Raw genomic sequence first — 19,891 nt, 5'->3', positions numbered from 1 at the left:
GATCCTTCACCAATTCAGTCAACTCTTGAACAGAACCCTTAAGCTTTTCCACTGAATCCTCTTGAAGATAGAGCTTAGCCTTTGGAGTTGCCACTTCACTTGAGACCTCATGACCTCCTTTGTCCTTGATAGTGAAAGGTTGATCATCAATGGTAGGCAGATTGGTTGGGTTATAGATGTCAAACTTCATGGTTAAATCCTTAGCAATGTTCAAGGTTACAAGACCTTCCTTGACATCTACAACAGCTCCAACAATGGCTAAGAATGGCCTCCCTAGAATGATAGGATCTTCAGGCTCCTTATCCATCTCTAGAACCACAAAATCTGTATGAATCCTTGCCTTCCCTATCTTGACTGGAATGTTTTCCAACCTACCAACCACATCTTTGTTTGACCCATCAGCTAGGCATATGTGAAGGTTGGTGGACTTGAATTCAGTGTGCCCAAGCTTTTGTGCTATAGAGTAAGGCATCACATTGATAGATGCTCCCAAGTCACATAAGCAATGGTTGTAGTGAAGATAGCTAAGTGAGCAAGGTAGATAGAATGGTCATGGATCCTCAAGTTTAATTGGTATGATAACTCCCTCAAGCTCTTTAAGGTCCTTTTCGTCTTGAGCATGGGCTTTCTTCCTTGATATTTCAAGCAAAAAATCTTGATAGAGAGGATATGGATCATATTGTTCCAAGGCAGGTCCTCTCTCTTCTTGGTAAACAATGATGACTTCTTGTATGGCCATCACTTCCTTCTTCTCAATCACAGCTTCTTCCTTCAAATCCCTCACTTCCTCTTGTTGCAAAGCCATCATTTCCTTTCTCTCAATGATTTCCCTTAGTTCCTTTAGCTTCTGTGCCTTGAAACGTCCTGAGAATGGTAGAGGCGGTTTGTAAGCAGGAGGAATGTAATTAGCAGGCTTGACAGCTTCTGATCCTTCAACTCGATCGACCACTCGAGCTGACACTCGGTCGAGTGCTGGTTCGAGCACATGGTTGAGTGAAATGCCGGATTCAGTTTGCTTTGCACAATCTTCACTCTGGGATTCAAGAAATGACCAATCCTCCCCAGCTTGAATTTCACTGTCCTCAGTGACTTCTTCTTCATAGACATGAATGGCCTTAGCAGTGAACTCTCTTGGGTTTTGAACAGCTTTTCCAGGGAGTTGGTTAGGCTTAGGAGCTGAAGTAGAAGTAAGGTTGCTCTCCATATACTTCACTCTAGAGTTGAGACCTTCAAACTTCATGTTGAGATCATTATACTGGGATGTTAACTGTTGGTTCAACTCAGCAAACTGTTTTGCCTCTTCCATCTTTCCATTGGCTTGCCCAATCAACATTTGTTGCATCATAGCTCTCAAATCTGGTTCTTGGCCTTGGTTAGTTTGAAACCCTGGTGGGGGACACAATTGGGGCTGGAACACTTGATGTTGCTGCTTCGGTACATAGTTGTCTTGCTGTTGAGGCTGTTGAGGTTGTTGAGTTGGGTAGACTTGATCTTGAGGATTGGCCACATTAGTGCTTCTATAGGAGAGATTGTTGTTCTTGAATCCTCCTTGGTTGTAACCTTTGTATCCTCCTTGATTTTGTATGTAGCACAACTCAGCAAATTATGCATCTCCTTCTTGAACTGGAACCTCTTCTTCACCAATGAAATGAATGGCTTTTTGCTGGCTTAGGAGAATCTTGTCCAACTTCTCATTAACTGCCTTCAAGTCCTTCTTATACTTTTCCTCTTGATCACTGGAGGTGAACCTTACTGTTCTGTCATAGTCCTCATTATAGTTCCCATCTGATTGAGCAAGATTTTCAACCAACTCCCAGCCTTCTTCCACATTCTTGTTGAGGAAATTTCCATTGGAGGCTGTATCAAGAAGCATTCTTATCTTAGATAAGACTCCTCTATACAAGGTGTTGAGCAAGGACTCATTGCTGAAACCATGGTGAGGACATTGAGTTTGGAAACCTTTAAATCTCTCCCATGCCTCACAAAAGGTTTCATTATTCCTTTGAGCAAAACCAGAAATCTCATTCCTCAACCTAGCAGTTCTTGCATTGGAGAAGAACTTGGTTAGAAAAGCTTTCTTGCAAGCATCCCATGTGGTTATTGCTCTAGTAGGAAGAGTCTTCTCCCAGAGATGAGCTTTGTCTCCAAGGGAAAATGGGAATAGCCTTAACTTGAAGCCATCTTCACTCACACCATTGATTTTAGTGAGTCCACAAATCCTGTCAAACTCATCAAGGTGGTCTAGGGGATCCTCCATTGGCAACCCATGGAATTTGTTGGCTTGAATCATAGAGATTAATCCACTCTTGATCTCATAATTATTATTAGCAATAGCAGGAGGCACAATACCAGCTCTTTGGTTATGTGTGTTTGGTGCATCCCCAGCACCAATGTGTCTAGCTCTTTGATCATGGTTATCTTGTTGCTCCATGATTACTTGATCCTCTTGTTCTTGCACTACTCTTCTTCTCTGATGTCTTAAACCTCTAGGTAGCCTGTTGATGTTGTCAAGAAGCCTTTGGAGATTGTGATTACCCTGAGACCTTGTTTGCATTAAGAAACCCGATCGCCCACTCGGACAGGTACTCGGTCGAGCACAGGCTCGAGTTAATGGTCGAGTCGACTGGGAAGTGAGGTCTATTTGTATCCGGGACTTGGCTCGATCAAGTACTCGATTACTCAGTCAGTCGAGTGGTCGTTGAGTTGAAGGTCGAGTGGTGCCTGAAACGCAACACAGACAAGCAGAGGAAGAATTCGAGATTAGTAATGAACAAAGTAGATAAAGAACTCAATCTTAGACTTATGTGGATCCTAAATGTCACAAACAAACACTCAAAAGTGGCAATGACGCCAAATTGGAACTCTACTTTCTTGTGGTGGTGATGATTGGTGAATGATATGAGATATGAATGAATGGGTAGAAAGCAAGGGGTTTCAATTCCCTTTATGATGTTGCAGTATAAAGGGTGTCAATCCAAATCTGAGTGAGATGCAAGCAATCAGGACAGCACATTTATCTAAGTTGAGCCAATTATAAAGGATGTTTTTCACTAACAACCTAATGATGAATGTAAAATGCATAATGTAAAAGCTTATAAAACTAGATGCTAAAAGTAAAGAGAACAGGATGATCTAAACAACAATGCAATGAAACAGAAATAGAAACTATAGTAATGCAAGTAATAAACTAATGCAAGGCAAGTAATGAACAGGAAACTAAATGAATGTAACAGAAAAGCAACTAAAATGAAACAGGAATTGAAACAGGACAAACACAAAGCATAAACAAGAATTCTGGGGATGAGCTCGAGCAAGCACTCGATCGAGTGTGCGATCGAGTACAGGGTCGAGTCGGACAAATGTGAGAAACAAAGCAATGCAAACAAAACAGAGCAAGACAAAAGTAAATCAAACAACGACCAAGCAACATGATTTAGACTAAGAAATCAATAGACAAGGAAGGTCTTGAGGAGGGATTCATGGACTGGACTAATGATTAAGGTCATCTAACTTTGTCAACAAATCTCAATCAACTTGAGCTAATCTCTAGACAATGATCTCCTAGAACATGTTAATCCACTCTCATGACAAAAACAATCAAGCTCATATATTTTTAGACTTGTTCTCACAAAGCAAAGAACTTATACAAGCAAGCATTAAGCAACAGATCATTTATGTCAAAAATCAAACAAGACATCTAATCTCTTAGCATGCCTAATGAAAATCTCTAGATCTAGCCTTATCTTGCAACCTAGACATTGTTGTGATGCTAAGAAGCTTAAAATCAAACCCTACCCTCTCGGTTATAGGATCAGCATAGAGTACATCTAGCCTATAAGAGATCTATAACAATCAAGCTTGAACTAGCTAAACAAACCTCAACCACAATCCAGCCTAACCCATCCTCAAGATCCTAAGCAACTACTCACAAATGCTAAACATGATGAGCAAAGTCATAAACCCAGAAAATAACGAAACTTGCATGATTAGATAGATGAAACAAAGATCTACAATATTAAGAAGGAATCAAACTCGAATTCTTAATATTTTGAAAGTTATGAAACCAACAAATATCAAGGAATCTCTTGTTTTCCTTCAAAAGTAGATGAGAGATCTAAGAAAATAAAAGTGCAAAGAGTATAAATTCCCAAAAGGGTAAATACTAGGTTTGAGAATATCTAAAAAAACTGGACTCCTTGGTGGCTGCAGGGTACAAGACCTTATATAGAAAAAGGAGTGGAAGCCCTAAAAATGCTAGAAGACAAAATAGCTAGGCTGCTCGGTCAGCTCGACCAGGTGCTCGGTCGAGTTGGCTTTTCTTATGTTCCCTCCACTCGGTCGAGTCCTTCTCCGCACACGGTCGAGTGTCTGGTCGAGTGGGCGGTCGAGTGGAACTCCGGACCTTGGTTCTTCAGCTCTAACTCCCTTTCTTTCTCCTCTTCAGCATTGCTTCCATGCTCCTTAGCCTCCAAAATCACCTGTTTATGCAAGAAAAGATGCAAATGCAATGCAACTATACTCTAATGCATGAACAATCCTAAAACTATGCAATAATGGTCAAAAAGGATAGCAAAAGATGCAAAAGATGTGAATATATTAAGGGAAAACAAGGTAAAATATATGAACATCACAAGCTGTGCCTCAGCTCCCACTTCGGCATATGCACCCACATGGATGGGAAGAAGCGGACCATTGGGAGGAATCCAAGTATTATCACCTCTAGAGCCTCATAGGACATCCTCCTACGAGCCCCAAGCAGAGGAGGATGTCACCAGACCAGATAGATCGCAGAGAAGCCACTCGGATGCCTATCCGATGCATAACCCGATGGGGTACACGATGCCCTACCCGATGCAACCTCCGAGCACACATCCGGGTGACCACTCAGGTACTTTCCCTCCGCCTTACCAGATGCCGTATTAGGTGCCCTACTCGATGCACCCTGCAAGCGGCTATACGGGTGATCATTCTGGACCTCTCTCACCATACCCATCGTACTACCTGATGCCATACCCGATGACCTACGCGACTCCTTACCCGATCAACCCCTCGGATGCTGGTCCGAGCAGGTCATCCGTGCGTATAACCGAACTCTCTGATGAGCAAATCCTGACACATGCTGAAGCCGGTGACAACTCTGGCTACACGTTGGCGAGCATGGAGGCTGCTACAACCAACTTCTTCACCAACCCATGATGTACCAGATTCATCCAACCTTTGTAAATAACATTGCATTTAGTTTTATTTCATTTTGTGTGATTCTTGGATTCTTTTTCAGACTTTTATTTACACAGGGACTGTGTCATTTAAGTTTGGAGGAGGGTCGTGGGATGTATATAACATTGTATTTTATTTTTTTTATTTCAAATTTTTGCATGCTAGTTTTCTTCATTTGAGTCTGCATCTATTTGCATAAAAACCCTAAAAATTTGAAAAACAAAATTTGAAAAAAAAAAAAAGAGTGTTCATATAGTTGCATTTTCATATTAGGATTGAGTCTAGATTGCTTCATATAGGATTGTTGCATATGCATTTTAGGGGACAATGATTAAAACTACCTTGTCTAAAGCCAAACCTTAGGATTGAAGCTATAGCCCTTAATCACAGTTCATTGTTGCTTGATCAATCTTTGGAAAAAAATGAAAAATCTTTGTTTAAAACCTTGTGTCTTTTGAAAGCTTCCTCTACTTGTGTGAAACTTGCTTGAACATTGCATCATCTCTATATTATTGGACTTAAACTGAACTTAAATTGTCTTGCTTATGGAATTTGAGTACTTGCTCATGGTAACTCTAAAATCGGGTTAACACACCATTTTTCACCAATCTCTTCGTTTAACCAGATTCGTTTTTCCCTACCCTTGAACCCAAACCTTTCTTTCAAACCTTGTATTGAATCGTTGAGTGAGGCCTTTCATTGTGCTATAGGTTGTGAAACCTTGAGAGTATTGAGAACGACAAAGAACTGGCTCTTGTTTTAGCTAAGTTTAGAATCATTTGGACTAGCTAATAGAATCGGTTTTGAAAGATAGGTGGTTAGCATAATTATTTGGGGTTGGGTTGAGGAATAAAAGAGAAATTAAAAAGGAAAGTCCCTAAGGTCCAATTTAATTAGCTCTAAGTCTCTAAAAAAAACGAGAAAGATCTTGCTATAGTCTCCTAGAAAAAATATATATATATAATAATAAGAATATTATTAGGAGTTTAGCTAAGAAAAAAAAAAAAAGGAGCTAGATATCTAAAGATTAGACCTTAGGGATTATATAAAATAAAAGAGTTAAAATCAAGGATGTGTGTAGTTTTATTCTAGGGGGTTTGATAAAAAAAAAGAGAAGAGAGAGTGAATGAGAAAAGGGGTAGATTATCAAGAGCTAATCTTTGTATGCCCTAATTGTTCTCAATCTTAGATAGTTTTCACAACTGTCTAGCATTCCTTCTTTTGAGAGTGAGCCACCCAAAGAAATTGTTCAAAAAACCACCCTACCAAAAGCCTTATCCTTGAAACTGATTGAGCTTGATTCGCCTTCCATTTGCAAGAATTCGCCAAACACCTTAATGAATGTGAAAGAGATGTTCTTTGGAATTGCAAGTCTTTATTTTTAGTTGGAGGATGAGCTAGATCGATGCATGGTGACAAGCAGAGAAAAATATTTGTAAGTATGTTGATTGATCTTAGCACCATTAAACTATCTTTAAGGACTATAGTTTGAATCCTTCGCTTAGCTCAAAAGGTTATGAGTCCCATTTTTAACCTCTTCCTCCTACTTTCTTGCTAGAGGACTAGTAAGATTTAAGTTTGGAGGTCTGATAACTCTCTAATTTACATGTTTTAAGCATCACTTTTTGTCTATATTTTGCATTGTTTCTACCCTAACCTTAGCATTTTTAGGTCATTTACTGTAGGAATCCACATTTAGGCCACTTAGGGTGTTGCATTCTTGCATTTGCATATTTTGGATGAAAACAGGTGCTTAAGAGCCGAAAACGGGGAGAAACAAGGTCAAATCCGAGCATGTACCCGAAGGAGTTATGGAGCAGGAAGAGCAGTCCGAACACCAACCCGATCGAAGAGGATCTAAGAACAGAAAGAACAATCCGATGACCTACCCGAGCACATCCTCGTGCACCCCATCGAGCAGACCCTCGAGCAGGACTGGGAATCTAGGGTTAATGGGTTTCCATATATAAACCCCCCTCTTCTTCCTCTCGCCCTAGCACGCTACAGACCCTCAGAACAGAGAGCGAGAGCTTCTGGGAGAGAAAATGAGCGACTCAAACATTTTTTCTATCTTTGTTAGGATTTAATTTACTTCTTTTTGTTATTCTTTTAGATTTCCACTATGCACTCTTCCCTTCTACTTTATATTTTAATACAATGCAATTTTCGTTCTTCTATGTTTTTATGTTTTCAGCAATGAAATCTGAGTAGTGAAGTAGAGTTTCTAGGGATGGGATAGACGATTTTGTGTTCCTGATCGGTTAGGAAGTCTTAGTTTGATTGTTTATGTTTTATAAATTCCCTTCTAGATTGGTGTTCTTAATGCTATCAACAAACCGAGAGGGTGAGATTAGATCTAGGGTGTTTTACCATCGAGAGGTGTAGATGAAATGCTTGAATCAATCAATGCTAGAGATTTACTCACTTAGCCTAAGAGATTAGATGAGTATGGGGTTTATTGACAATAATGAATCGGTTTGTATTGCCTGCTTAGTCATGTTTCTCCAACGAGAGTTGGGTAGGGGAGTGATTAAGGTTGATTGTTTCTATCACGAGAGTGTTTTAACAAGATTTTAGAGATTCATTGTCTAGGGAATATTTGCTTGAGGCATGTAGGGCATCCATATTGGTCAGGAACACTTAGGAGTCGGTTACCCCATCCTTAGGAGCTTTCGTATTTAGATTGTTTACATTTTTATTCATAACTCGATCACTTACCCGAACAGGTACACGATCACCTGCTTTGAGTATACCTTTGAGCTGTTCTTGCTTTTCTTCTTTACTCGATCACCCCACCCGATCCTGTACTCGAATGCTTGCATCGAGTGCTTAGGTCATGTGGTTCTTATTCATTTGCTTTCTTTAATTTATTTTAGGATTGTTAGATCAAACCCATTTATTGCTTGGCTTAACTTGCATAGTTCTGATCATATCTCATCTGCTAGCATAACAACCATTTGGATTGATAACCCTTTGTACTACAACTGCATAGGGAATTGGTACCCTTGGTGCAAAACCTTATTATCAACGGATGAATCCCTTACTTAACAAATCCTCTAACTGCTTCTTCAGCTTTGCCATCTCTGCTGGAGCCATTCTGTAAGGAGCCTTGGATAACGGCGTCGTCCCCGGTTCCAGTTCAATCTTGAAAGGATCAGACCAAGATGGTGGTAATCCCTGCAATGACTTAAACACATCCTCAAATTCCTCAACAACCTGAATACCACTAACCGTAGACTTCCCCAATGACTCTGGCATTGATATAGTAACCAAATAAGCCTCACGGCCCTTCTCGATCATCTTCCCAGCCTAAATGGCCAAGATCACAAGACTCCCCGAAGTCGGTCTAATACCCTGAAAAACCAATTTCTTTCCTAGACGCTCAAACTCCACTCTACCCCGATGGCAATCTAAATGCACCATATGCCGATGCAACCAATCCATCCCGAGGATAACATCATACAACTCCACTGGACTGATAAGCAAATCCGCTGGCCACGTCTCTCCTGCGATCTGAATATCAACTCCTCTAGCTCGTCCAATATCTCCTCTGATATCTGCACTCTCTGCACACTCTAGAGTAATGAAGCTATAAGTAGCTCCAGAATCAAACATAACGTGGAACTTACTAAACCCGCCCACCAACAAGGTACCTACACAAACCTCATGTGTTGAGAACCTAACAGTTTAACACAGGCAAACATAACATCTGAACTTACTAAAAATTCACAAAGACAGAGTACCAGAAATTATACTTGTGATCGCCCCGGCACTGGTTCCACCAGTCTCTGCAGTCGTGTAAACCCGTGGCGCCTGCTCAATCCGTGCCACCTGCTGCCCTTCCGGCTACACCTGCTGCAATGCTGCCACTGCCACCGGCTGCAACTTAGGACACAAGGGCCTGATGTGCCCTGGCTCCCTGCAATGATAGCATACACGAGTCGCTGCCGTCGGAGCAATCCTCTTGGGACAACTAGCAACCTTGTGATCCTTGCTCCCACAACCGAAGCAACTCGCACCACTCGGCATCTGGATAGCCTCCCACCTCTTCTTGGTTCCCTGCGCAGGCTTGCCGCCCTTGCTAGAACCTCCATGATGCTGAGCGTTAGTAGGCTGAACTGCTGGACTAACCGCCACTAACTGTGCCCGGATGTCCTCCTCGATCTCTGTCGTAGTCTCAACCAGCTCTGCACGCGTAGGATAACTCCGCCCTCTACAGTGAACCCTCAGATCGTCACATAAGGCTCTCAAAAATCTCCTGATATGAGCCTCCTCAGACTCCATAGCCTGACCCCCATAAGATAGAAGTCGACTGAACTCCAAGTCCAGCTCCCGCACTGACCGCGTCCCTTGAGCTAACTGAAGGAACTACACCTCCAACCGGTCCAATGCCTCTCTCGGAAAGTACTTGCGGTTGAATTCCCCCATGAAGTCAACCCAAGTCATCTCCCTCTGCGCTCTCCAAGCAGCCACTGATCTCCACCACACCTGAGCATCACCAACCAAGTGGTGGACCCCTATTTCCACCCAAAACTCCTCAGGACATCTTAGAGTCTGGAAGTTATGTTCCACACTCGTTCTCCACACATCTGCAGCAGTAGGATCTGTACCACCCGAAAACCGCGCAGTATCGATGCCACGCATCTCCTTGATCATAGACAAATAACGACTATGCCCTCCCACATCCGTAGCCACTGGCTGCCGCTACTCCGCCACCACTTGTGGCACTACCTGAGCCTGAGTCGGTACCCCTCCCAGTAACCGCTCTATCAACTGTGCTAACAAGCTTGCAAGATCAACACCCGGGACCCTAGCATCACTGACCACTGGAGCATCAAAACCGCACCCTCCGGCCACACTCATGGAATCCCCCTGGACACCCTGCGACTCGCCAATACCCTCAGTTGGGACTCTGCCCCTACTACGACCACGTCCGCGTCCACGACCACGTCCGCGTCTTCGACCACGACCAGCAACAACACCCCGTCTAACCATCTGCACTACCATGAACAGAAGGCTAAGCACACAATTAACATAACACAAAAACATAAAGTCACTGTGGAATCACAGTGTAGGCTTGAAGAGGATGTTCTAGGACTCCATGCACACAAAATTGACTAACTCACATAATCAATCAAGACATGCAATCCCAAAACATCTACAGCACAACGCCTAGTGAACCCAAACCTAGAACCGTAAGGGCTCTGATACCAAACTGAAACGACCCGACCCATTTTTTTTTTGAAATAAATAACTAATAAATAATAATAATAATAATAATAATAATAATAATAATAATAATAATAATAAAAATAATAATAATAATAATAATAATAATAATAATAATAATAATAATAATAATAATAATAATAATAATAATAATAAATATACTACAACTAGTGGTCCCATACCCACTAGCCACCTAACCACAATCACAACCGACAGCGGAAATAACCAATACCAATATCCAATAATTATTACATAAACAATATCCAAAAATCAATCAACAGGAATCATAGAACCAGAAACCTAGCAATGTTTCTAATGACTCAACTCATGCAACCTAGCAATGCCAGACAACAACCAATCGAGTCCCTAGAACATCCTTCTCTTCATTGCCTTGATTCCACGATCACACTTTGCCTTTACCTGCACCACAAACACAAATTGCAATGCATGAGTATTTTATAAACACTCAGTAAGGCAATCCTCCCATCTACTGGGCTATACACACAAGCAATAGATACATCTCTAACCATCAACCAACAATCAACAATCAACAATAACAAACCAGGAATCTGCATCGACCGACACCAAACATGCATCGACCGACACCAGTTGGGGTTGCGTTGACCGATGCATGATATGCATCGACCGATGCAAGGTTCACTTGCATCAACCGATACTCCCATTGAATCGACCAACACATGCTCAACGTAGCACGAAAACCCTAAGGTTTTACGCGCCGTCCTCGCACTTGCATCGGCCGATGCACATGCCGAGCATCATTTTCCCCCGAAGCTTCTCGCCGGATCTTCGTTCCTACAACCACAAAACTCGATCCCAAGCCACAAGAAAGCTTCCTAACGTCCTAAATAACAATCTAGCAAGCCAAACAATACATAACAAGCAAATCAGAGAGATCTCCAGCTTAGATAAGCCATGGTCATGCACTTACCTTTGCTAAGAAGTTTCTGAACCTTAAACAAGCAAGAACACGCTCCTAGGAAGCTCCTACGACGATCTCAGCTATAAATCTCTACAGAAAACGCCTCCAATCACCAGAAATCACCAAGAACACTCAAGAACACTTAGGGAACTTTTTCTCTCATTTTCTTTTCTCTCAAAAGCGGCTAAAGCCCACTAATGAGACAAAAACTCGAGTTAAAGGTTTTCCTAACCAAAAACGCAGCGTTTAACTTAAACTTGTCCGCAGAAAACAACCTTGCATCAACCGATGCAACCCCTAAACCGAGATTTCAGTTCGCGGATGTTACATCCACCATTTCGTTTTGATCAGTCGACAACACAACACCCTCAGCAATAATTTCATCTTCAAATAAACCCAAGATTTTGCATCTAGCAACTTGGTCATTTGTTGTAGGATCCTACAGTTATCGTGTGTATGGTTAGTCATAAAACAACTGCTGGGACATCCTAAAATATCCCAAATGGTTATTAAAATTTACCTCCTTAGAGCCTTCATTTTGATGAGAGACATCTTCATTTTCCAATATCACTTTATGAGCTGGCCATGCTATTTTGGCTCCTACAGCTTCTGGCAGGGAAAATACATCTGTCGTAGGCCTCCAAATACATGCTTCTGGGACAAGTACAGACTTGATGATTATAGCTGCCATGTTAGGACCTTATGGAATTCCGCCAATCCTATACTGAGGTTCAGCAGAGCAAAACTCTCCTTCACCAACGACCATATCTGTTTGAGAAACCCAATCCAGGATCTGACACCTAACTCCTCTGCTGACATTACTATCCTCAGATTGAGAAGCAACATTACCACCACTTTTCTTGTCAGCTAATTCCCGAACCATATTCTTCAAGTCTTGAATCTCGCTTTGCAATTCTTTAATTTTAGAATCTCTGGCATGAAGGTGTGCTAGCTTGGTAGCAGTAATCCCTTTGCCCATCCCTTTGACACGTCCATGTTTGTCAATTCCCAACACTTTGCTTACAGCATCCTCTTTAATATTAAGAGAACCGCTTGTTGAGTCCATTTGACTATCAAGTGATTTGATTTGTTCCTGAAAAAATGCAATTCATGTAGATTGGTCAAAAAACTATAGAGAAGACTAGTTACTTAACAGGAATTATGTACGATTCTTACAATAATATCAGCAAACTCGGGCTTCACATGTCTGCCATCGGCATGTGTGTGTCCTGCAATCCAGATTTTACTTCTAGTGACCGTTTTAGGGTCTACACTATCAGCATTATGGAACTCATAATATAACTTGTAGGAAATATACAAGATAAAGAGATACTGACCATTTTTTGACCTAGTCTAAACATTCCTTGGCGACTAGTGGTGTGAGGAATCTGTTTCTTCCTCATTTCTCTAAACTTGTTGCTTTTTTCCTACATCAATTTTGTGAGGTTAATTAAATTACAGAATAGAAATATGATCCTCAAATAAATTTAAACACATTCAACCATAAAAGCTGCTATACTCCTACTCTTAATCCAAGAGTTCCAAGTTGCAATAGATGGGATGTTGCTTGGTTTTAATGAATTCCTCTCTATATTACTCTTTGCATCTTGGTTTCAAAGCTTAGACTTTCCACTCCTCCAAATACCACCCATCTTCTTTAAAACAACATCCTTCTGCCACTTTTCTCTTAAATTAAATCGCGCCTATAAGAAAAACATATTTCCAAAAGTTAAACAAGATAATTGAGAATGAATTTATTAAATATAGTAGAATAGAGTAAACCTGAACTGCTTCCCGTAATGTATCCTTCGTCTGCTTATCGACTTTTCTCCAGTCATCAAGTACTACTGGAACATGTTGCCGGACAAGAGCACCAAGAAAAGATGATAGTTTTACTGAACCTTGTCCATAGTGCTCACCAAGCTCACTGAATACCACATCTACTTTGTCCTCAGGATCCTTCACCACTTTATGCATCTTGGTTGGTCCTCTTTTCTTCTTTTCTTTTACACCTGACTGTGGTGTTTGTACTTCTTCATTGATAGGATTATGAGATTCTTGCTCCCTATTCTTAGTTCCATCAGAGAATCTAGGTTGATCTTTGGAAGCATACCATCTGGTAATTGAGAAGGAGTTTCCTCAACAGTTTATTCTGCAACCCCACCATCTGGTAATTGAGAATTTACTTCCTCAATATTTTGTTCTAGAACCCCACTATTGACTTCCTCAGTATTTTGTTCTGAAACCCGACCATCAACTTCATCGACGTTTTGGTCTGGAACCCCACAATCAACTTCATCGACGTTTTGGTCTGGAACCCCACCATCTGGTTTCTCAGCAGATTCTTTTGGATCAGTTTCTGTAATTGCAACTTCTTGATTCTCAACACCATCAATGTCACCTGTAATGACCGCGTCCTGCGATCCTAAAGGGGGGCAATTTTTTTTAATAAAAACAATAGCTAGATGACCTTAAATAGCTAAGTTACTAGGTCAAATAGCTGGAATACCAGCTGAACGAGATGAACAAGCTCGATGAACAAGTTAGTTCAGCTGCGGACAGCTATTGGCCAGCTATGGACAGCTATCGGCCAGCTGCGGACAGCTATTGGCTAGCTATGGACAGCTATCGGCCAGCTGCGGACAGGTATCGGTCAGCTGCGGACAGTTATCGGCCAGCTGCGAACAGCTGTCGGCCAGATGTGAACAGCTATCGGTCAGCTGCGGCCAGCTAGTATTAGCTCGTCCAGCTGGCATCCAGCTAGCGTCAGCTCGACCACGCTCGACCAGCTGGACGGTGGTGGAAAGTGTGTGGGCCAGCTGGGGAGCTTGTGGACGGTCAAGGGTCACGGTGACCGAACGGGCACGGCCGGACATGCACGTCCGAACATGCATGATCGAACGGTCTTGACAGACATGTGCCTTTTGGGGCCTAGACTTCGGCCAGGACAATATAAATAGTGGGCCTTTCCTTCATTTTTGGACACCATCATCCTTCTATCGTCTACCTAAGCCTAAGAAGAAAAGGGGGTGCGGGTCGGCGAGTATACTCATCCGAACTGATGCGCATGCTACCTCTCTATCGAAGGTACGATGATACGAGCGACAGGTTGGCAATCACGCCAAACCGATCGAAGGATAAGCTGTGGTTCGGCGATGGAATCGAACTGATCGCATGATGCTCGACGGCTCGATCGTAGAGTCAGACAGATTGAAAGGTCATCGATGATCCGCGTTAAAGGACGGATCGGTCAGGGATTGACCGGTGATTCAATCGCTAGTCGGATCGGGTGATCAAAGTATCGACGATACGAGCCGTAGGTTGGATTGATCGGTCGGGTGGTCGACAAGTCTATCTGAAGTATCGGCCTGGTCGATGGTCGATCAGCGATTCAATTATGGGGTCGGATCTTTCGATCGGACCTTGCTATGATACCAAGACCGACGAGTCGAACAAGGTATAAATGGTATGACCGTTGGGTCAACTAACGGTACATCCAGTACCAAGCTTCAGGACACGAGTGGTTCGGGAAGCCGATAGCGCAACCGATCGCCGTGAACTGAAGGGACTATAAGTTCCCATCCCTAATCTGTGCAAAGCCTGTGGGGTTGGTTGGTTGTATCGCTAAGCACAAAGGGATAGGTCAAGGGTAAAGATTATTTTCCGCTGCGTAAAGGGGGTTCACGAAGCAAGGCCGCGAGCCAAAGCTAAGTGATCGAATCAATGGATATTTGGCCGGGAATGGGGCCGAATGGAAGCCGTGACCGCGGACGCTGGGATGTCGGGGTCGAGGTCTTTCATCACCCAACTTACGTGCGAGAATCTTTTGTTTCCTCTGTTTATTAGCTTTTTCGTATCTATGGGAGCTGACGTGCACTTCGATGGACTAGTCCTCCTCTTGTCTTCACCATTTTTTATCCTTGACCCCCAACCAAAAAGTTAAATTAGCTACAAATCACAGTTATTCAAACCTTATTCAACATGGACATATTATTCTGCCACTATAATCCCATCACAATCATCCCTAGCAAAAAAACTATCATCATCAGAAGATTGATTATCCAAATCATCAGGAATTTGGACTGATGAAGGTGCACCAACAAAGTCCCCTACTGTCTCCAACTCGTGTTAGCCCCTTGGTGGTGCTCTCATTACGACATACCACGAAGATGAGTCCTTTTCTCTAGAGTAAAAGACTTGTTTTGCTTGTGATGGCAGAATGTATGGATCTCGGAGATATGCTGTTTGGTTCATATGAAGGTTAACGAGCGTGAATCTATCTTCTTCTTTCACACCGTATCTTCTGTTGGCCCAATTGCATTTGAATAATGGAACTGTGAACATATGGTAGTCCAGAAGAATTATCTCCTTAATCACACCATAGTATGTAACTATGTTAGCCATCTGTCTACTATCGCGTGCAAAAGATCTACACATGATGAAAGCTTCATATGTCACTCGAGAATTTTGAGTCTTCCGCTTAACATCATCAGTGTGAAAGCAATGCCCATTAATGACAAAACCTTTATGAGCTTGTGCAATGTATCTCGGTCCAAATGCTAACCACCTCAACTTCTTCGAATGATCTTTCGAGTTGGAAGGAATCTAGTTAATAAGAATATAAAATGTAAGTGACTTATTTGAAACTAAAGACTACTTAACATATAAATGGATGTGTACAAACCTTTTTCTTAATCCATAAAAAAGTTTCACTTCTAGCGCATCGAATATCCTTGGCTTGCAATTCTTCTAATGCATCCTGTTTAACCATACAAAACGATGTTTATGATATGCAAGATAAGTAAAATTGCAGCTAATTGACATGGGATGTTTTAACTTACTGTACATAAGGATCCATAATCGCCAAGTTCATCAAAACATATCGATATGCTACCTCTCTCTCTCTATCTGAAAGGGTCACCTATTTGCCCTTCTATAGCGATCGGCCTTCAACAACAAGTCCATCTGTCTCAATATCTTCATTACGGTTTACTGCTTCTTGAACAGGTACTGAATTTTTTAAGAACTCCAAACAGAATGCTATACATTGTCCAGCCAAGTATCCCTCAGCCATACACGCTTCTGGCCTTACATAATTTTTAACATATGCCTTGAGTATTTTCATGTACCTGCACAATGTAATATCAGTATCCCAAAACTAACACATTTATATAATAAATGTGCTTCTCTAGCTAGATCTATAGGGAGATCTAGCTAGATCTATAGGGAGATTGAACATGATATCAAAAAGTGATGGAGGAAAATACCGCTCCAGTTGGCACATCGTCTCCACAATCTCAGACTCCAATGAGAGTAGCTTCTCAGGATCAATGGTACGCTGGCACAATTTGTTGAAGAAGTTACATAATCGAGTTACCGCCACCCGAGGTCCTCTTGGAAGCAATCCTCTTAATACAGCAGGTAACAAATTCTGGATGAGTACATGATGATCATGAGACTTTAAACTACCAATCATAGGAGGTTTGATTGAAACAGAATTGGCAATATTTCCGCAATAGCCATCAGGGCCTCTGAATTTAGCCAACCGCTCACAAGATCTTTTTTTCTGCCTTAGACAACCAGTAAGCCGCAGGAGGCAAGTATGTTTTCTTACCCCGTACTTTTGAATGCAAGTGTTTTCGAATCCTAATATCTTCCAAGTTTTTTCTTGCTTTCAGGCCATCTTTTGAATTAGCATTCTACATCAATGTAGATAATAAAGCATCCGACACATTCTTTTCTATGTGCATAACATCAATGTTGTGTCGCACCGGCAATTCCTAACACATGAAAGACATAAATTCATAAAAATCAATTAATCGGCAATGATGTTAATTGACCTTACAAATTAATAAAATATAAAATATTACCTTCCAATAAGGTAAGTCAAAATAATATTGACCGCTTCTTCCATCGCTACTGATCAGAAGTTTCTTCATACTCTTCCTCTAAAATCTCCTCATCTGCTAACATCTCAGTTCTCTTCCTTTTAGTTTCCTTATCCAAGGGTCTTCCAAAATCATTCCTGAAATCCTTAAGTGTCTCAAAAATTTCAGGACCTGTTTGAATCCTATTCGCAGTCCCTTCCTCAACCGTGTTGTCAAACCATCCTTTTCTGCGTCTGTAAGGATGTCCAGGTCTGAGTCGTCTCCTATTTCCCATATATACATACTTACGACTAAACTTCAACCAACTAGAAGGTGTATCCTTTCCACAAACATTACACGCTTGCTTACCCTTCACTTTACAGCCAGACAATGTCCCTAAGGCTGGATAGTCAGTGATAGTCCACAATAACAAAGCTCTAAGTGTGAAATGATCTTTCATATAGGAATCATAGACCTCTAAACCCTCATTCCACAAATCCTTCAAATCATCTATGAAAGGAGCTAGATAAACATCAATGTTGTTACTCGGAGCTGTTAGACTAGGGATCAACATAGTCAACATGATATTCTCAGCCTTCATACACAAAGTTGGATGAATGATGTATTTCACCAACAACACTGGCCACACGCTGTATTTGGTATTATGAATAGCAAAAGGTTTCATCCCATCTGTATAAAGACCGAGTTGAAGGTTTCTTGGTTCAACAGCAAACTCAGGCCATTTATCATTGACATGAGCCCAAAATATAGAATCTACAGGGTGTCGCATTGTACCATCTTCGGTGGCATTGGTATAATGCCAACGTAAATCCTCAGCCTTTTTTTTTTATCTAAACATCCTCCTGAATCTATCCTTGATCGGAAAATACTTAAGAACCTGTCCTGGAATCCCCTTCTTTTCCTCACCACTTTGCTTATCTATCTCCCATCTTGAAGCACTACATCTTGGGCAGCTTTCCATCTCACCAAGCTGTTTCCTGTAGAGAATACAATCATTCTTGCACGCATGAATGATATCATAACCAAACCCAAAAACCTTTAAGAATTTATTGATTGCATCCGTAGACTTTGGCAGCACATTGTCCTTCGACAGCATGTCATGAACTATCGTCAATAGCTGATCGAAGAAGTTCTCTGACAGTTCGCTCTTCACTTTTATCTGATAGAGGGCCATGATTGCAAAAACCTTGGTGTAATTAGAACATGTTGCATACATGTTTCAGCATCTCTCAAACTCTTCCTAAATTCAAAGTCTCCAGTAGTTGCATCCTCCTCAGATTCTCCTGGGTTTGATTGTTGTGGACTGCTTTCACCATCAAAATAAGCCATCCTTAGCAAATCATAAGCTTCAATTTCTGATGTTGGAACACTATCCGACATCTCATCCTTTCTTTCACCATGCATACTCTAACACTTATTCCTCATGTACTTCCTATCCATACCCTTAATCACTAGATGCTCCACTACTTTATCTAAGAGTTGATGTGAAACATTGCGGCAATCTATGCCGAGAAACATTGCAGATAATTTCAGTCACATTACCCATCTTCCTTGCTGAAGCAGTAACAAAATTAGTTGCCCCTTCCACATACTCAAGGCTAGCTGTAACGACCTGTTTCCATGGTACGTACGCGGTACATGAGATGGTACGTACGCGGTACATGAGATGGTACATGAGATGGTACGTACACGGCAAATGAGATGGTACGTAAGCGGTACATAAGATGGTACATGAGATGGTACGTATGCCGTATATGAGAAGTGCCGATAGCGGTACGGCAACCAGTGCCGAGAAGTGTCGATAGTGGTATGACAACCAGTGCCGAGAAGTGCCGATAGCAGTACGGTAACCAGTGCCGATACCGGTACACGAATGCGATTGACAGTGGTACAAACCTCGGGAAGAGAGCAGGACGAATCATGGTCTGTAAAGGAAAATGGCCGTGATTCGATAGACAATGGATCCAGATGGAAATGGATAGTTTGAGACTACCGAAGTAGTGAACAGATGTTTGAACTGAAGAAAAGGAGTCCTAGACCTTACATTGTAGATGATGCAAGCATATAAGTTTCTGGATGAAAATGGGAGTGAAAGTCCTAGTGATAGTGATAGTGGGAGTGAAAGTCCTAGTGATAGTGATAGTGAGAGTGATATTGAAGTAGACTACCTAGAAATTGTCACATCGGTTAACGGTGGATCGGGCCGATGGACAAGGATGGATCGGTTAGACTATGGGCCGATGGGTGGCCCGGGAACTCGGAAATCTTGCAAAGATTTAAGCCGACTCACGGGAAAGGAAACCCGAGAGAAATGGAAACTCGCGGCAGAAGGCAAAGTTGAACGGATAAGGATAGATGCAAAAAATATGGGAAGTTAGGGAGCAATAAGGCTTATCGTTTTGAGGCAACTCGAGGCAGTTTAGTCTACCCTATATAAAGGATAGAAACCCTTAGAGAATTATCCAGAATTCGCATAAGACCTCTTAGCCGCCGCAAGAAAGAGAGAAGAGTTTCCATATAGCTTGACTGAGAATTCCCTAAGTCTAGATCGAGCGAAGAACGGTAAGTCTTCTTCCGCCTTGATCCGTCGATAGTTTATGGGTTATACATCGATGGT

The 19,891-nt window shown here is 41.8% G+C and overlaps 1 non-coding gene and 2 pseudogenes across 1 annotated transcript; 1 reads left to right on the top strand and 2 right to left on the bottom strand.

The window, feature by feature from the left end:
• The first annotated feature begins 1,928 nt into the window (after window positions 1–1,928).
• Window positions 1,929–2,035, top strand: LOC147939830 (small nucleolar RNA R71). The gene has a single exon (XR_015564795.1). It is a non-coding gene; the product is annotated as a small nucleolar RNA R71 (small nucleolar RNA).
• A 9,661-nt stretch (window positions 2,036–11,696) lies between these two features.
• LOC147939829 (uncharacterized) lies at window positions 11,697–12,649 on the bottom strand (annotated as a pseudogene).
• A 2,727-nt stretch (window positions 12,650–15,376) lies between these two features.
• LOC147939828 (uncharacterized) lies at window positions 15,377–19,196 on the bottom strand (annotated as a pseudogene).
• Between the last annotated feature and the right edge of the window lie 695 nt (window positions 19,197–19,891).

This window comes from Camelina sativa, chromosome 8, assembly GCF_030686135.1.
Source record: "Camelina sativa cultivar CO46 ecotype springtype chromosome 8, ASM3068613v1".
Lineage (NCBI taxonomy): Eukaryota > Viridiplantae > Streptophyta > Magnoliopsida > Brassicales > Brassicaceae > Camelina > Camelina sativa.
The sequence above is the reverse complement of the archived record's forward strand: the minus strand, read 5'-3'. Positions and strand labels throughout refer to the sequence as shown.